Source organism: Ursus americanus, chromosome X (genome assembly GCF_024610735.1).
Source record: "Ursus americanus isolate L20-20 chromosome X, mUrsAme1.1.p, whole genome shotgun sequence".
Taxonomy (NCBI): Eukaryota; Metazoa; Chordata; class Mammalia; order Carnivora; family Ursidae; genus Ursus; species Ursus americanus.
The window spans coordinates 117,903,157-117,919,368 of NC_142164.1; the positions used below are offsets into that span (position 1 = coordinate 117,903,157).

Consider the following 16,212-nt stretch of genomic DNA (forward strand, 5'->3'; position numbering starts at 1 on the left):
TTTCACTTTTTTACTGTGAAAAAGAGAGTTGAGGGTCTCCGCGAACTCCCCGAGTCTGTGATGGGGATTTGTGAGTAAATAATATTTATACTGAGTAGGTGCTGTGAATTTTTTTTAAAACATTCCCTGCATATTCCATCTTCACAGAAACATAGTGAAGTAACACAGAATTTGTCGAGAAAGAAAGTGAGACATGAATTTTCATTGCAGGAGGACACACTGCCAATATTGAAATTGGGGTCTGAACCCAAAGCTGAGGGGGGTCTTGGACCAAAACCTGCTCTGTCGAGTCACTGGGGATCTCCCTCCATCTCTTCCAGGAGGTGGCTGCCCAGACTCATTCGAGTGCACATTTTGACTGGAAACCTGGACTGGTCTCCTAAGTATTTCGGCCAACGTAATGCTGGTGCAGATTGATTAGATAAGAGGTAACAGCCAATGTGGATGGAGCAGGTCACTGAGACAACTGGATGAGTTAAAGCACAGCCCGCTCCCAAATGGGAAACTGGACCTTGTCCCTACATTTGGATTTGTGATTCCCCTCAGCAATCTGACTACCCTCTCTCTGGGGTAGAGCTTTGTACTGGGGACTTTTCAAACAATCTGGAGCTACCTGGGATGTCCTGCCAGCTTTGGGGATGACCTACCGAGTTGACATCATTTTAGTAGTGTGTCCATGTGTATGTCCTCTGGCTGCATTGAACAGGCATGTGAAGATGTGTGGAGACCTTCAGTGGGTCACACACAGCGCCAGACCCAGAATCATAGGTGCAGTAAAGCAGGGAGAGATTTTTGGAGGAAACAAAGGAGCCCCAGGCACGGACTGGCTTCTGGGCTTTGGCCAACCCCCCATTAATGGCAAGCAGTGATCTTGCCCACCCCTCCATGCCCTGCCATGCTGTCCTAGGATTTTTCAGCAGAATCATGTGATAAAGCATTCTGTAAATGGATCATGGAAAACTGTAAATCTAATCAGTCCATACACATTGTTATACCATGTGCTTTCTTGTTGTTAATAATGCAGACTCTACTCATAGGCACGTATTTTGGACCTCTGTGACTTTAGAGGTTAATTCCTATTCATTATTACCAAATAATTATTTATTGTTTAATTTTATAATACATGTTTATGTCACATTAATAAAATGTGTGTGTGTGTGGGTGTGTGTATATTCTGGACATTGTGTATTTTGGTCATATTTATCTTAAAAGCTCCTTTTAAATAAAACTGTTTGCTTCCCATATGTTTCAAAGGACATTCAAGCCTTGATTTATTGACAATAATCTGTGTAGGACTAAGAAGGTGTCTTTTACTGAAATGCCAAACATAAGCCCTTTAAACTCTCCATTTTCCAGCTCTGCAGAGTTGGCTCTCATGCATTAGAGTAAGGATATGTTCTCTCTTTAGGGTCATCAGCTTAAAGATGAGCAAAGGATGTTTGGCTAAATTAGGTGTACAAGGAGACATTAGCATGTGGGCTCAATTCTAGGCAGGCAGTCAGGTGAATTCTTGTGAACGCATAGCTCCAAATATTGGTTTTTAGGCAGAATCCAAGTAGAGAGGATGCACTGCAGGGGAGGGGAGAGGGGGGGAATGCTGAGGGTGGGGTTATTCTGAGGGCTTGGCTATGCTCAGGGCTGGCTACAGAGCTGTGTGTACCGAAAACTTCTCTTACAGCACGGAGACTGACTCTGAGGATGCCTGGCTGGCTGATACAGGGGGGATCACATGCACCAAGAACAGGCAGTACACAAGATCAAGTGACAGGACCTCAAGCCTTGTCAGCCCTATGAAGAAGTGAGGGCTGGTGTTAGCCACAAGGAATCCCCTGTAGGTACAGGGAGGATTCAGGAAGGGAAACCAAGTGGTGAGATCCCAGCCAGCATCCCAAGCCATGCCCTCAGTGCAGACACAAGCTTTATGTGGGCACAGAACATTTTTCTCCATGTTATTCCATACAAAGCTGCAAAGCTGACGCGGACATGCAAAAGACCGGGACAGAAATATGACAGTGAATAGATGTGAGTGAAGTTGTCTTCAGCCATTTGGCTAAGGGGAATATCCACGATGTGTCTGATGCAGCAGACTGACGTCACCACCTTCCACGGCTGTCCTAACATGACACGCAACGGCGCTGTGCTCTTCAGAATCAGCCTCTGTTGGCTTTCCCTCATCAGTACAACCACGTGACAAAAAATAGGTTTGTGCAGAATGTGTGTCTGCTGCAAACTCACCCACATATGTCCCTAAAAGAAATACGCAAAGACTTTGCAGGATTCCCGACCATCTCAGGTATCTGCAGGTCAGTCTCCATTTTAACTCTTCTTTCACGAAGAGTTGAGTAAATAAGTCAAAATCTACGTCTTCCCCAAAGGACTGATTCTTGCTGTGAACATGCCGAAAGCAATAGGAAGAAGCTCTGTGGTTCTGATTAAAAACACAACTATCTGGCTCTATGAGATTATTTATTTTTACTAGTATTTTTTAAATGTATGGGGAAATGTGGCTACGCTCTAAGTGATTGTAGCCAATCCCACGTTAAGGTTTGACTTAATACACTCCTCTGGCCATCACTGTACGTATTAATCATCACTGCCGCCAGGCATCGGGCTGTCAGTGGGGGGGAGTGAGTGCCAGACAGTAAGTAGGTGTTTGTTCAAAACATGAAATCATAAGATTTAAGTTATATTGAGAGCACAGCAAGGAAATGGTTTCCCTGACTGTGACAGAAATGAACACCTCACGCCATCATCTGCTAATAACGCACCAGAGTAAAACGTTATCACAACGAAGCATCCCTTTGACGAGCAACCTGTTGAAGTTTTCAAGAAAAGATACAGACAAAATCGCATTAAGTTATGTTTTCCTTCATATCCCCCATAGGCGTAATAAAAATCTCAAAAATAGTTGGAAATACCATGGCTGTGAAAGATGGTAACAGTAGCAACAGGAAAAAAAAATCTGTATTCTAAATATTTATCTCAACTTTTATTAGCAGTTGGGGAAGGCAAAGGAGAAAAAAAAAAAGATGAGGTGAATTTCTCAAATACAAACGCCTTTTTCCAATCTGCAAATACTCATTTTTTTTTCAATGTTGGCATCAATATTCTAAAAGTTAGACCAGCAATGATAGTCCCTACGTGACAATACAAATTAGCTAAATATAGTATATATGATTGAAAGGATTTTTCTTTTTTCCTTTTTTTTTTTTTTTACTTGCCTTTAAAGATCTTTTAGATAAAAACGGTGGCTTTTAAAAACCCTTTGTCCTCAAAACAGAGTCTAGAATGTTATGATCACATATAAGACAAACGAGAGAAACATTTCATGGATCCCCTCTGTGCATCTTTAGACCTTTCCACAATAAAATGTCTTCTGAGGCTCTTGATAAAAGATTTGAGCCATTCACCAGACTGCTCACGCCTCGGTCATTATTAAATAATGCTCGCGATTTGATGCAGTATCACACTTGAAAGAGCAGGGTCTTCTTTGAGACACTGACCTCCTGACTTGCCACAACAGGAAGTGGTTGGGGGGACCTCCAGCATCAAGTTTCAGAGCTCCTTACATCAAGGTTTCCAGGGAAGAACACAGCCCAACCTGCCATGTGCGCATCTCAAAGAAACATAGCAATTTCACCACACACACCCCCCGCCAAGCTCATGGTTAGCCCTTCCAGTTCAAACAGGATCTCACTGGTTTATGATGCCCCTTAACCCACTCTTGGAAGAGCTGCAGAAAATAAGCAAAGTCGCTGGCAATCTAATCAATGGAAAGGCTGAATTTAATCTGAAGCATTTCACGAACGGTTACTTTGTCAAGATCACGCAAATGCAAGCCTCCCAGAGAATGAGAACTTTTCTTTCATACTGTAAGATGAACTGCCTATGTAAAAACAAAAAAGAACAAAATAAAGCAAACGCAAAGACAGAACAGTAACACACGTTATAGGGAGTGTACATATGATTTATGTAAACTGCTAATGGAAGCATGCGGCTGTCAATTTAAGAAGTGTGCATGTGAATTTTCCACACCCTCAGTTCGGATGGATAAGTTTCTATTCTATCTTCTACATTTAGGCTAGGCAAGCAGGTACAACGTAAGGTGAATGGTTCAGATGCTCATCCCTGCGTCCAGGGAGTGAAAAGGACCTGTGAACCTGTTTTTATTCCTGATGCAACAATGAGCTGGCTTCATTGAACTTGACCGAATAACCAAATCCACCGTTATTTAAAATATTATGTAAAAAGTATGATGTAAAAACTAAGTTCTACAGGACTCTTAGAATCTTTTGACATGATTAGATTTAACTATCCTATAGTTTTAGGACTCTGACCCTCTCAAATCTTAACTGAACTTGCTGGAATTACTGAAGATGGAGAAAGAGAGAGAGGGAGAGAAAGAGAAATAAGAAAACAAAATAAAATGAAATAGAAGTCTAAATGAAAACAGGTGTAACAAACAGTATGCCAAGTGAACTTTAAAATACTGGGGTAGGTAGAATACAGTATCATGCAAATATAGATGTATATATATATATATATGTGTGTGTGTGTGTGTGTGTGTGTGTGTATTCATATCATATATACATATATGAACATGATGTATATTATTATGCATATAATGTCCTCGATCTATATGGACACATGTTATATACATACAGGTCATATATACATACGATCTATATCAGTGGTTCCATTCTATATGGAACAGTATTTCATGACTTGGTTACTTATGAGGGAACATGAACTAAAGGAAACAATTTTGAGTTTATCAATGTAATGAGTCTTCTTTTAACTACATCCCACATTTATGACAACCGAGTTGGCATCATTTAATTCCTGCCTACAACTAGTGTTGTGACCACCTGGAAAATGGGGTGGCACAAAAATGAACACAGATGATACAGGACCCTATTCATCTGCCTACCTGAAGAGCAAAATTCCTCCCTGACGCCCCCTTAGTTTCCTTCTGATCCCACTGATGCCTGAACATTGGCAGAAAAAAATTTAGACTTGAACTCAACTAAGACTAGGAGATGAAGTGATATAGGTGTGGTATGACTTTGCCAATTGTCTATTGCTTATTCATGGAGAAGTTCTTGGATTGTAATTCTCCCGTAAGACTGTCTGAAAGCAAGAGGGTCACCCACAGTACTAACAAAACCCGATAGCTCATTACTGACATCTCATTTATTAAGATAGGCAAGTGGAAGCACCCAGGGGAAAAATTCTCAAACATTGTCATCATTCCAGGAGATAACAAAATTCTCATTTAACTGCATTATTACATAGGCAGATCTACTAAAATTGGCTCTGCAATGAACGCATCCTGAAATAGGGATCCCAAAACACAGAATAATAGTTATTCTGTGATAGGGATCTTAAATTCTTTAGTGTGCAAGAATGTCTAAAGAACGTCATCACAAACTATGTGACCAAGAATGAGAACATCCAGGCAAAGTGAAGTCGAGGAGAAATCACCTTCCCAGATGTAAGTCATTCACACCTTATTTCACATTTTCGAGAGGCAAATTATAAGGTTTTTATGCTTTGATCTCCTTTCCTAAATACACTCCTATTTCCATTTAAAACACCAGTGAGATGAAGTTAAAAGTATTTCAAATTTCTATCTTACTATATTTTTAATAGGCACAATCGAAAGAGCCTAACGTCAAATCCTTTGTGGATCAATTCTTTTTATGACTTGATTACAAGACCAAAGACCTGTAATATGATTTTAATCATATTTATTTATTAGAGAGAGACACAGAGATAGCGACAGAAACATGAGCAGGGGAGAGGGGAGGAGAGGGAAGGGGAGAGGGGAGGGGAGGGGGAAGAGGGCTGCCAACTGAGCAGGGAGCCCTACATGGGGCTCAATCCCAGAACTGGGATTGGGATTGGGATAATGACCCAAACCAAAGTCAGGGGCTTAACCTATTAAGCCACCCAGGCGCCCCTTGTAATATGATTTAAAAACATACTCTTTGCAGTAGAAAATATCAGAGATAAAAATGACTATTTTTTTAAAACTTTATGGCAGTATTTATGATAATTAGCATTAAATGCCTTCTGTCTTTGTATTTAGAAAGCACATAAAGTTCTAAATAGCCCGAAGTTGTGTTCCTGTTACATATGGAAAAGAGAGAAAAGGAAGTGCTATTTTAGGACTAAGTGCCTAAAAGGCAGGGTCAGTCCATGTCCAGTGGATTTCCATGTTGCTGGAACAACTTCTGTTTGTGACGAGAAACAAGATGGCAGAAAGATGTCTGGGGAAGAAACGAGCTGTGTCTCTGTCGGTGCTGCACACATACTGGATACAGTATACAAATGTGAGCTCTGAAACAATAATCCGAACCTGTCCAGCACATTTGTAGTGAACCCCTTCATTCCATAATTACTATCTGGTAGCGAAAACATGGAGAATGTTCTAGAATGTTTCACACTACTTCACGAACCACTGTAATTTCATCCTATCCCTAAATCTTAATGGTTTTTCTTAACTATCTTTCCAAGTCCAACTTGGGACTTTGTCCCTATATTATATGGTCGGAGCCTTAAACTGCATGAGAAATGTTGACGTTAATGGTGTTCACGTATTAAATTGATCTGTCAGGGCTCAGTGAAGCCGTGAAATGAGTCCAGTGATTTGGACTCTCTCCATCCCTGGGATATTTTAATGCCATAAAAGATGCTTAATTCCAACATGTAATAGGTATATTGTATTTTAAACAATTTCCATCTTTCTGTAGCAGGTAATAGGATAATGATTTCTTTTTTTTTTAAAGATGTTATTTATTTATTCGACAGAGATAGAGACAGCCAGCGAGAGAGGGAACACAAGCAGGGGGAGTGGGAGAGGAAGAAGCAGGCTCATAGCAGAGGAGCCTGATGTGGGGCTCGATCCCATAACGCCGGGATCACACCCTGAGCCGAAGGCAGACGCTTAACCGCTGTGCCACCCAGGCACCCCTAGAATAATAATTTCTGTTTACTAAAGAGTCCGGGATACAGTTTTATATAAAACAAAGCCCTTGTTCAGCTGCATTATAAACTCCACCATCTAAATTATCCCTGCCTATTGTTAGGCACTGTGCAGCCTGGTTGCTGACACAATTAGAAAGTCTCAAAGCTTACAAACTGGAGAGTCTAAAATACCATGACGACACACCCATCTAAAACAGAGGTATAGATAACTCGTCATTTCAACAAGGCTTAGCCAAGGGACACGCTTCATTACTAGGGATCATTTGTGAAAAAGGAAATAAACATTCAGATTTCCCCGACTTTTCCTTAGACACTGACAATGATCCAAATACAGTTTCTTCACATTTATTATGTCTAATGTTCTTTTAGTCAGTTTGTCAGAGAAAACAATTACCAACAGAGGATCAAAAACTACAAAAAAAATTCTGTGAGCTGAAGTATCACTGACATATTATCATGAAAGACTAATTCCAACCTATTATAATTTTTTGTTATGACTCACATAATTAAAAATTTTCAATACATGATTTTTAAATGTGTAATTCACTACTTGCTACTGAGTTATAATTGTCAATATTAGAAATGTATTAATCAAATTATTACAGACATTTAAAAAACTAAATTGGTAGACTACGTATGTTAAAGAGGTAGCTAAGTATTTAAATTTTCCTGTGTCTTCTATTAAAACCTTTGAATTAGGAGTATGCGTATCTAGAATCATCTAAATGATTGTCCCAAACTATTTAGGTATTTCTCAACCCTCAACACTATTAATCATTCTGAGTTCTAAGAATCACTCTGTAACCATTTAGAAAAATTTATCTGAGACTCCATCAGCCAAAGGACTTTTCATAATGACTTAATAATATTACTGTCATCTCTGGAATTACTATTACTTGCAACTAGAAGCAGTAGCAGGAAGTAGGTTATGGTTCTGATTCCTTAACCATGAGCAAGCACTAGTTACAAGCCTGTTCTATTTTGCTTAATTTTTTACTTGGTGATAGTGAGAACACATGGAAAACAGATGCAAACCTATACTCAGTGGAAAACACTGCTGATATTTCATCCAGGTCGTTGTTCTCAAGAGTATTGGCCCATCCTGACACTTTGTCATGTTCACTTGTGCATTGGCCCCCCATGTAAACGGTTCTATTTCTACGAAAGAGGTCCATAGGCTACCATACACATACCACCAAGGGAAGTCTATAAACTAGCTTACCCATAACTAACGCAGTCTGTAGACTAGCTTATCCATATCCAGTTAAGTCTATAGTCTAGCTTACCCATGGAGTTTATAGACCAGCTTACCCAATGGAGTCTATATACTAGCTTACCCAATGGATCTATGGACAAGTGTGTCCATACCCAATAGAGTCTACAGACTAGTTTACTTATACCTAGTGAAGTATATAGACTCAATTACCCATTCTTAATGGACTCGTAGATTAGCTTATTCATAATCCAGTTAAGTCTATAGAATAGCTTACCCAGGGGTGCCTGGGTCACTCAGTGGTTAAGCATCTGCCTTCGGCTCAGGTCATGATCCCAGTGTACTGGGATCGAGCTCCACATCAGGCTCCTTGCTTAGTGGGAAGCCTGCTTCTCCCTCCCCCACTCTCCCTGCTTGTGTTCCCTCTCATGCTGTCTCTCTCTGTCAAATAAGTAAATAAAATCTTAAAAAAATATATATAGAATAGCTTACCCATTCTCAATGGACAATGTAGACTATCTTATCGACAATCCAGTTAAGTCTATAGACTAGCTTATTTATACATGGTGAAGTCTACAGACTAGTTTACACATACACAATGGAATCTGTAGACTACCTTACCTGTATCCACTGAAGTCTATAGACTAGCTTACCCATATCCAAAGGAGTCTACCAACTAGTTTACTTAAACCTAGTGAAGCCTATGGACTAGCGTATTCATACCCAATGGAGTCTGTAGACTAGCTATTGATATCCACTGAAGTCTACCTACGAGCTTACCCATACCCAACAGAGTCTGTAAATTACCCTAGTCATATCCAGTGAACTCTGTAGCCTAGCTTACTCACACCCAGATTAGTATATAAACTAGCAGACTCATATCCAATGGAGACTATAAACTAATTTACACACACCCAAATACTTGTCTATCAAATAGTCTTTCCTCTTCGGTATCTAGTTACTCAAGGAAATCTGTCTACATCACACATACTTTTATTAAAGGAAAAAAGTATTTGCATTTCTTGTTAGATTAAAATGACACATCTGTAGCCCTAACACTGTTCTTCTAAAAGTCATTTGGGTCTTTCATGGTGTCCGACACATCTAAATAGAAGCACCTGGGCCCCTCTTGAGGGACGTAGCTGACATACTTGTGAACGTCTCCATTTTTCGATACACAGTGCAAGGTGGCAACGGGCCTCCATTGATTTACAAAAAACTCTGTCGGGACCAAATGTACTGCTCAATATTAGCAACTGTTTCACAGTGGTTCCTACTATTATTTCCTACTATAATTATATCCTGCTTTCTCTACATGGTTTCCAGTGTCTTTTTATATTTATTCAACCATAAGACCAAAAAAGAGTATGTTGCTCTCATCGTGCTGCTTTTATTTATTACTGAACAGGTATAAATTGAGCGTCTACCATGTCAGGAATAAGCTTAGTATTGACGATAATGAACTGAGCAAGTGATATATGATCCGTGTCTGCCAAGACTTTATTCCTATCCAGGAAAACGCTGAATCAATAATAAAGAAAAAATAACAACATCAAGAATAACAATAATAGTACTTATTGAACATGTCTTAAGAGGCAGACAACACGAAAGGCGATAAAATTACTATTATGAGTAAACACCAATATTTTTGAAAACTCAATATACATCATAATGATATTAACGAATATTGTTTCTGAAACAGCATATTTAGAATTCTCGCACCTAGGATATTTTAATGTCTGTTGTTATCTCTGCCTCCTGGCAACTTATGCCTCTGAGATCTAGATCTGTCCTCTGGAAACCGACAGCCTACAATCGTTTCTTCCACCTTGTGAGTTTATTCAAAAAACTTCAAGATGCTGCCTTTTCTAAGGATGCCTGGCGGCTCAAGGCGGTTAAGCATCCGACTAATGGTTTCAGCTCAGGTCATGAACTCAAGGTCCTGAGATCGAGCCCTGTGTCAGGCTCCATGCTCGGTGTGGAGCTTGCTTGAGATTCTCTCTCTCCCTTTCCCTCTGCCCCTTCTCACACATGCTCTTTCTCTCTCTCTCTAAAAGAAACTGAAGTTTAAAAAAATGCTACCTTTTCCAGATTAATGATCTCGACCTGTTAATGATCTCCACCTGCCTAAATAACAGTTCATCATCACCACCTGATGCATGGAAGTATCCCAGACATTCCCCCATTTAATCATGATTGCCTTTAAATTGTGGGGCAAGGAAGGCACTAGAAACAACAAAAGGGGTCGCTGGAACACACTTTGGGAGATTTCATAACCATAAAGGGCTGATGCCTGGTCACTGACACCCTACGATGCTTATGCCACAATGAACACACCTGTTATCTTCTTCTTCCACATACTTTTTCAAAGCCCAGACCCAGACTTTCCTTTCACACTAAAATCTTTCCATTAGGGTGAGCACAACAACAGCAACAAAAACAAAATAGAGGAGCCAGCTATGAAGGCAATGTAATTTGTGGGCGGAGAAGTGGTCACATTTTTTTTTCTTACTCATCTCTCTGCACCGAGCAAACAGCACAGTCTGGAAAAATAACATGGGGTTCCATCGTGAAACATTGGTATGTGGTGTGAGAAATCACATTAAACCACTGCTATCAACTCATAGTTTTAATGCTTGTATGTATTTGTAGGGAAAATCAGTCATCTGGCTCATTAGAGTAAAAAAAGGTGAAATTTCAATGTAGTGGGTGGGCACCAATTAGGAAGTGCCAAAATCATGACATGCTGATAGCAAAGACATAATGACTCAAGTGCGTGCTTAATTAATATGTGGCAAAAAGGAGGTTTTTTCTAGGAAAGAAAATGTGATGATGAGTCCTCTGGTTGTTAACTTTGAAAGGTGGTGATTTGGGACCTCCCCCTCCGTATTTTTAGGATCAGTTTGTAAATCTGAGTTAAAGCAATAATTTGAAGGGGAATTCCTCCATCACTGGCAGACTACCAGTCATTCCTCTGTGTTCAGACTTACGGATCTGCCAGGCACTGATTCATCACTCTGTTATTTTCTATTCTATCTTTAGAAATCAACTCTACAGAGAATCAAAAGGGAAATTCATGTGTTTGGCACACGCATTGCAAGATTCTCCTCGGTCATTTTGTGGCCTCTGCAAGACACAGGTGGTAGAGACATTAAATAGGCTTCTCTTTTCTTAATGTGGCTTCGGTCCAGAGTCACAGAAGTGGTTCGCTAGCATTTCCTTCATCTACTTAAAGTTTTCCTTGTCCTGGGCTGTGTATGGCCAAGTCCAGAAGCACATACGCACATATGCACTTTTACAGCAGGATCACTGAGGTGATGGGTGGTTGTCAATCAGGTAAGACACCCAGGAATGTCTGGCATGACCCAGGTATGAGTCCAAGGAAAGATGTACTTTTTCAAGGAACCCAAGAAATTCACTTCAATTCAGGACATCTACTTCAATAGAGGATGCAGAGTCAAATTTCAATCCTAAAAGGGCAATTACCCATGTAGCTTTCCAAAAGCCTTCTAGCTACAGTTAGACGTTATTGCATCCAACCCCCTTTTGGATCCATGACCTACAAGGACTCTGGGTATAACTATGACGTTAACAGTCAACTCTTATGCACCTAAATTAAAATTGGTATCAGGAAATCAAGTATGTTTCTACCACAATCATTCACGGATTGTGCTGATATGAACTGTGAAGATCGTTTTCAAATATCCCTTCTTTAATTCAGGGCGCCCATAAACTTAAAACCAAAGCAAATTTCAGAGTTGGGCTTTTTTTTTGGGGGGGGGGAGTAGAGACATCAGAAAATGTACTGCTATATTTATTCAATTCATCAGAATATTTCCAACCTACTAATATAGGGCCCTCTAATATAATTTTGTTTATGGTAGAAACCTGCTTATAGTTTCCCCTCACCTTTCAATAGAATAAGGAAGGATTCAGAAATGTCAACCTCTATTACAACAATTCCAAGGGTACAAACGAGAACTTTGATATTTTAAGGAATGTTATCTTTGGAATCTCAGAATTCATTGTTTAGCTTCCTCTGTCAGAGACTATGAAGTAACACCTTGTTTTCTTTTTCAGGAAACAACAACAACAACTAGTTTCTATGAAGTAATTTTGAATTTAGTTTGTGGTTCTCCTTTAATCATCAAGAAAGATTGGGAGACAATACACCAAAACATCTATGCTCTGAAAAAGAGAGCTTTCTATTTTTTTCTTCTTTTCACTTGTCTGTATTGTCAGCTTTTCATAATGTATAATTATGTTTATTATTGGAATTGTTCTTTAAAATATACCAAAAGTTGGTGATTTCAAAGTTCTGAAATTCTTCGTGTAACTCCAAAAATCACTAATGACTCGGGAGCATCAGCAGTGTTCCCTGGCACGTTGTAATTCGTGTGATTAATCACCCTAACTGAGTATTGTTCTGGATGATCTCTTTCCCCCCCCGTTTTCACATCCTATTTCCAACAAGACACCTCAGTCCTTGTCGTGCTTCCTCTAATCCCTTGGGCATGAGTCTGTTAGGATAAAAAAACAATCATCTGCACCATTTTCAAAAAGAGGCAACTCTCAGTGTCACTAAAATTGTGATTCATGACTTCCCTGCATAACTTATCAGAATTCTACACTAATTTTATTCTCAATAAAGTGCTGTTCCCAAATTTTCAGGCTTATATGTGCAGCAAGCAGTCTTAATAATAATAACGATAATTTATTGAACAGTTAAATGTCTTCCAGGTGTTCTGCTAAGCATCTAAATGTACCTCCAGATTTAATTCTCTAAGCAACACTCATATGGAAGTAATATTAATAAGCCCATGTTTATAGGAGAAACCTGATGCTCCAAGATTTTAAGGATCTTACCCACATTCCCCAAAATGATAAACTATCATACTGGCATTTGAACACAGGGTTCCTTTGCTCCAATGTTAGGCAACCCCTACTAACATTTAAGACCAGAGCCAAAGTCCATTAGATCGCCTCATCCTTCTGGCAACAATGTAAGTGCCCAAAACACGGATTCTATGTTGGTTTTGATTTTTCAGCCAATTTCCTGGTGTTATTAGGAGTATTTGAAGATTTTTTTTTAAAAGACTTTCCTGCTTTATCAGTTGATTTCATCCAGAGGGCGCCAGGATAAACGAACACAAGCATACCTCAAAAGTGATAACCTGTGAACCCACTTTTCATCTCGGTGATGCAGGTGTTAATCTCATGTGGTCTGAAACACAACTGAACTCTGTCCCTCTGATAGCGACATAATGATTATAATTATTAATATGTTAATATAAGACGGGGCGGGGGATGTTCTATGACTAACTTATATAATAAGTTAAGTTGACTAGCCAAACGGTGGTTGGATTGCATGACCACGTGCCAGGGGAAAAGGAACACCCACGTTCTCTTCTCTATTCTATTCTATTGGGGTGATTTCATGTGTTGTCTATTGAACAAGGGCAAACCTGAGAAAAGATCAGGTGTCTAGTACCACCATAACGTCACACACCAGACATCCCCCACCTCGGTTAGTTCGCTCCTGAGGCTACGGGTTGGGCACTTAAGATTGGGTTCAGATGGGCAGCTCTTGGGCTGTGTGTTGACTTCACTGACATAGGCCGCAGGTGCCCGGTTGTCAGCTGAGGTAGTGGCCCCATCCAGCTCTGCCTAGCTCTGGAGTCCTGTCAGGATGGGCAGATGAGCAAACAGAAAAGCACAAAGACTTTTCCACCCTCTGCTGTGGCACAGTGTTGACACCTATTGGCAAAACCAAGTAACAGAGGTGAACTCAAGGGGTGTGGGGCTCTCCTCCCAACCAATGCTGGCAGGAGCTACAGAGTCACAGCATGAAGAGTGTGCCTACAGGACAGGGTAAGGAACGAGAGCATGACACCAATCTCTATAACTCAAGGAACACCGGAATTTGGTGGAAAAGTGTAAGTAGAAAGAAGAGCTCAACAATGGTTTTATAGACACTACAAAGCTTTGTTTACAGCAGATGGTTTTCACTATTTCATTCAACAAGTGTTATGCACTACGAGGGGTACATATCACATTCATCCTAGACGTTGCCTGGTGAGACCATGATGCTTAAACCCAGAACTACATACCTATAATGAAGTTACGCTTTTACATTTGAACCAACCAACCAACAACAACAAACACATGGTATTTACTAAGCCAAAATATTCTCTTTCTGCTTCAAATCACAGAAATAACTCTCAAATGAATATCTGCATGCACTGCTGAACAGCTATAATTTCATGAGAGAAATCTTGGCAACAGTTGGGGGTTGGATAACGTCTGGAAGGACGTTCCATCCTGAGAGCCATGGAAAAAAGGATCCTTCTTTCAATACTAGACCATGAGCTCCACTGCCCTCGAGAACAATCCCATTTAAGACATCCATAGACACACTGTGCAAAGTTGAGTTTCGATTGTAACTGCTAACATAAAACACAATTAGAATTAGAAACAGGTTGTGAAAAGTGGTTTATGGGCCATGGGAATCTTATGTATTCTTTAGATTTCTTATGTTGGAAAATTTGTCAAAATATGTCTCCAGAAATATTTACCGTGTTCAGATTAGACTAATTCCCTTTGTCTATTCATTAATTGCCTTTTTTACTATGAGACAGAAACTGTTCACAAGACAAATCCTTCTCAAAATTTGGCACCATGAAAACATTTGTTTATCTGAGATGAAGAAAATTTATAACTTACCTTACTCTACAAAGAACAGAGCAAATATTAGGATATGAATGTAATTTCTACATTAGCTAAAGTTTGAATTTAGTGTCACTATCTATTATCAGACTTTACATGGACATATTTAGTGCTGAATTTTCTGATTATATCTGGAAGAGGATACTGTCTCAGTTACCTACTTATATACTCAAGATTTCATGGCTTAAAATAGTAATTGTCTATTTTCTCAGGTTACTGTGCGTTGTTAATTTGGACAGGGCTCAGCAGAGATGGCTCAGGTCAATTGTTCGTGGCATCTCTGGGATCAGCTACTTTCTGGGGCCTCAGCGGGGACAACAAAGTTGCCTGTGCCTCTTCCTATCTGATCTCACTTCTTCCAGGAGACTACCACGGGCTTGGTCACAGCAACAGTGTTCAAAGAGAGCAGATGTGCAAGCCTGTTGGAATTCTAGAAGTCCAGGCTCGAAACAGAATCACTCCGTTGCCTTCTATTGGTGACATCAAACCATGATGCCAGTCCTAATTCATGGGGTTGGGAAATGGACGCCATCTTTGGAGTAGGAGAACTGCACAAAATCCGCGACCATCTTTAACCTACGCCAGCTACGGATAGTGTAACGTCTAAATGACTCACCCCTATGTGCAATCATTACTGCAAACCAGTAGATTTTTGTCGTTGTAATGAAATGATAGATTTCCACTTAAGGAAATGAAAATCCAAACTCAGTCAGTAGCACTTCAAATATAAATAAAAGTAATTCATGTACATTTCAAATGAATACTGGAGTCATCAATTAAGGAAACATCAGAGATTTCACAGTATAAATGAATTATAGCATCGGTGAAACAGAATTTAATTGCAATATATTGACACAGAGTATGACATCCTCTCAAAATACTTAAAACAGCGAACTGAATTATAGCCACCCTATGATTGAAAACAAGGTTTTATCTTGTTTTCCCTTATACCTTATCTTTTCCATTAATGCCAGACAGATTTTTAAATAAATAACAAGGGGATATATGTATATAGACGTGCCTGTTAGTCTATTCCTAAGTGATTTACAAGACGGAGCATAGCATTATATAAGAAAATATTCAACATTAAACAAATAACTACTTCGAAGCCATCATTTCTTTTTTTCTTTGTTTTTCAGAGTAGCTATCTGCCTAGAAATAATCAAGTGTAGATGTAAATTGGCCAAAACTGAAAATTAATAAATTTAGTCATTGGAATTTAAAGAGAAGAGAAATGGACACAGATGGAATTGTTTCTAAGTATGCATTTCCAGAATTTTCTG

At 39.6% G+C, this 16,212-nt stretch overlaps 1 protein-coding gene across 2 annotated transcripts in view; it reads right to left on the reverse strand.

Moving 5' to 3' along the window:
- STS (steroid sulfatase) overlaps positions 1-16,212 on the reverse strand; it is a 512,613-nt gene that overhangs the window by 96,059 nt on the left and 400,342 nt on the right. The gene's annotated exons all lie outside the window — the stretch shown is intronic.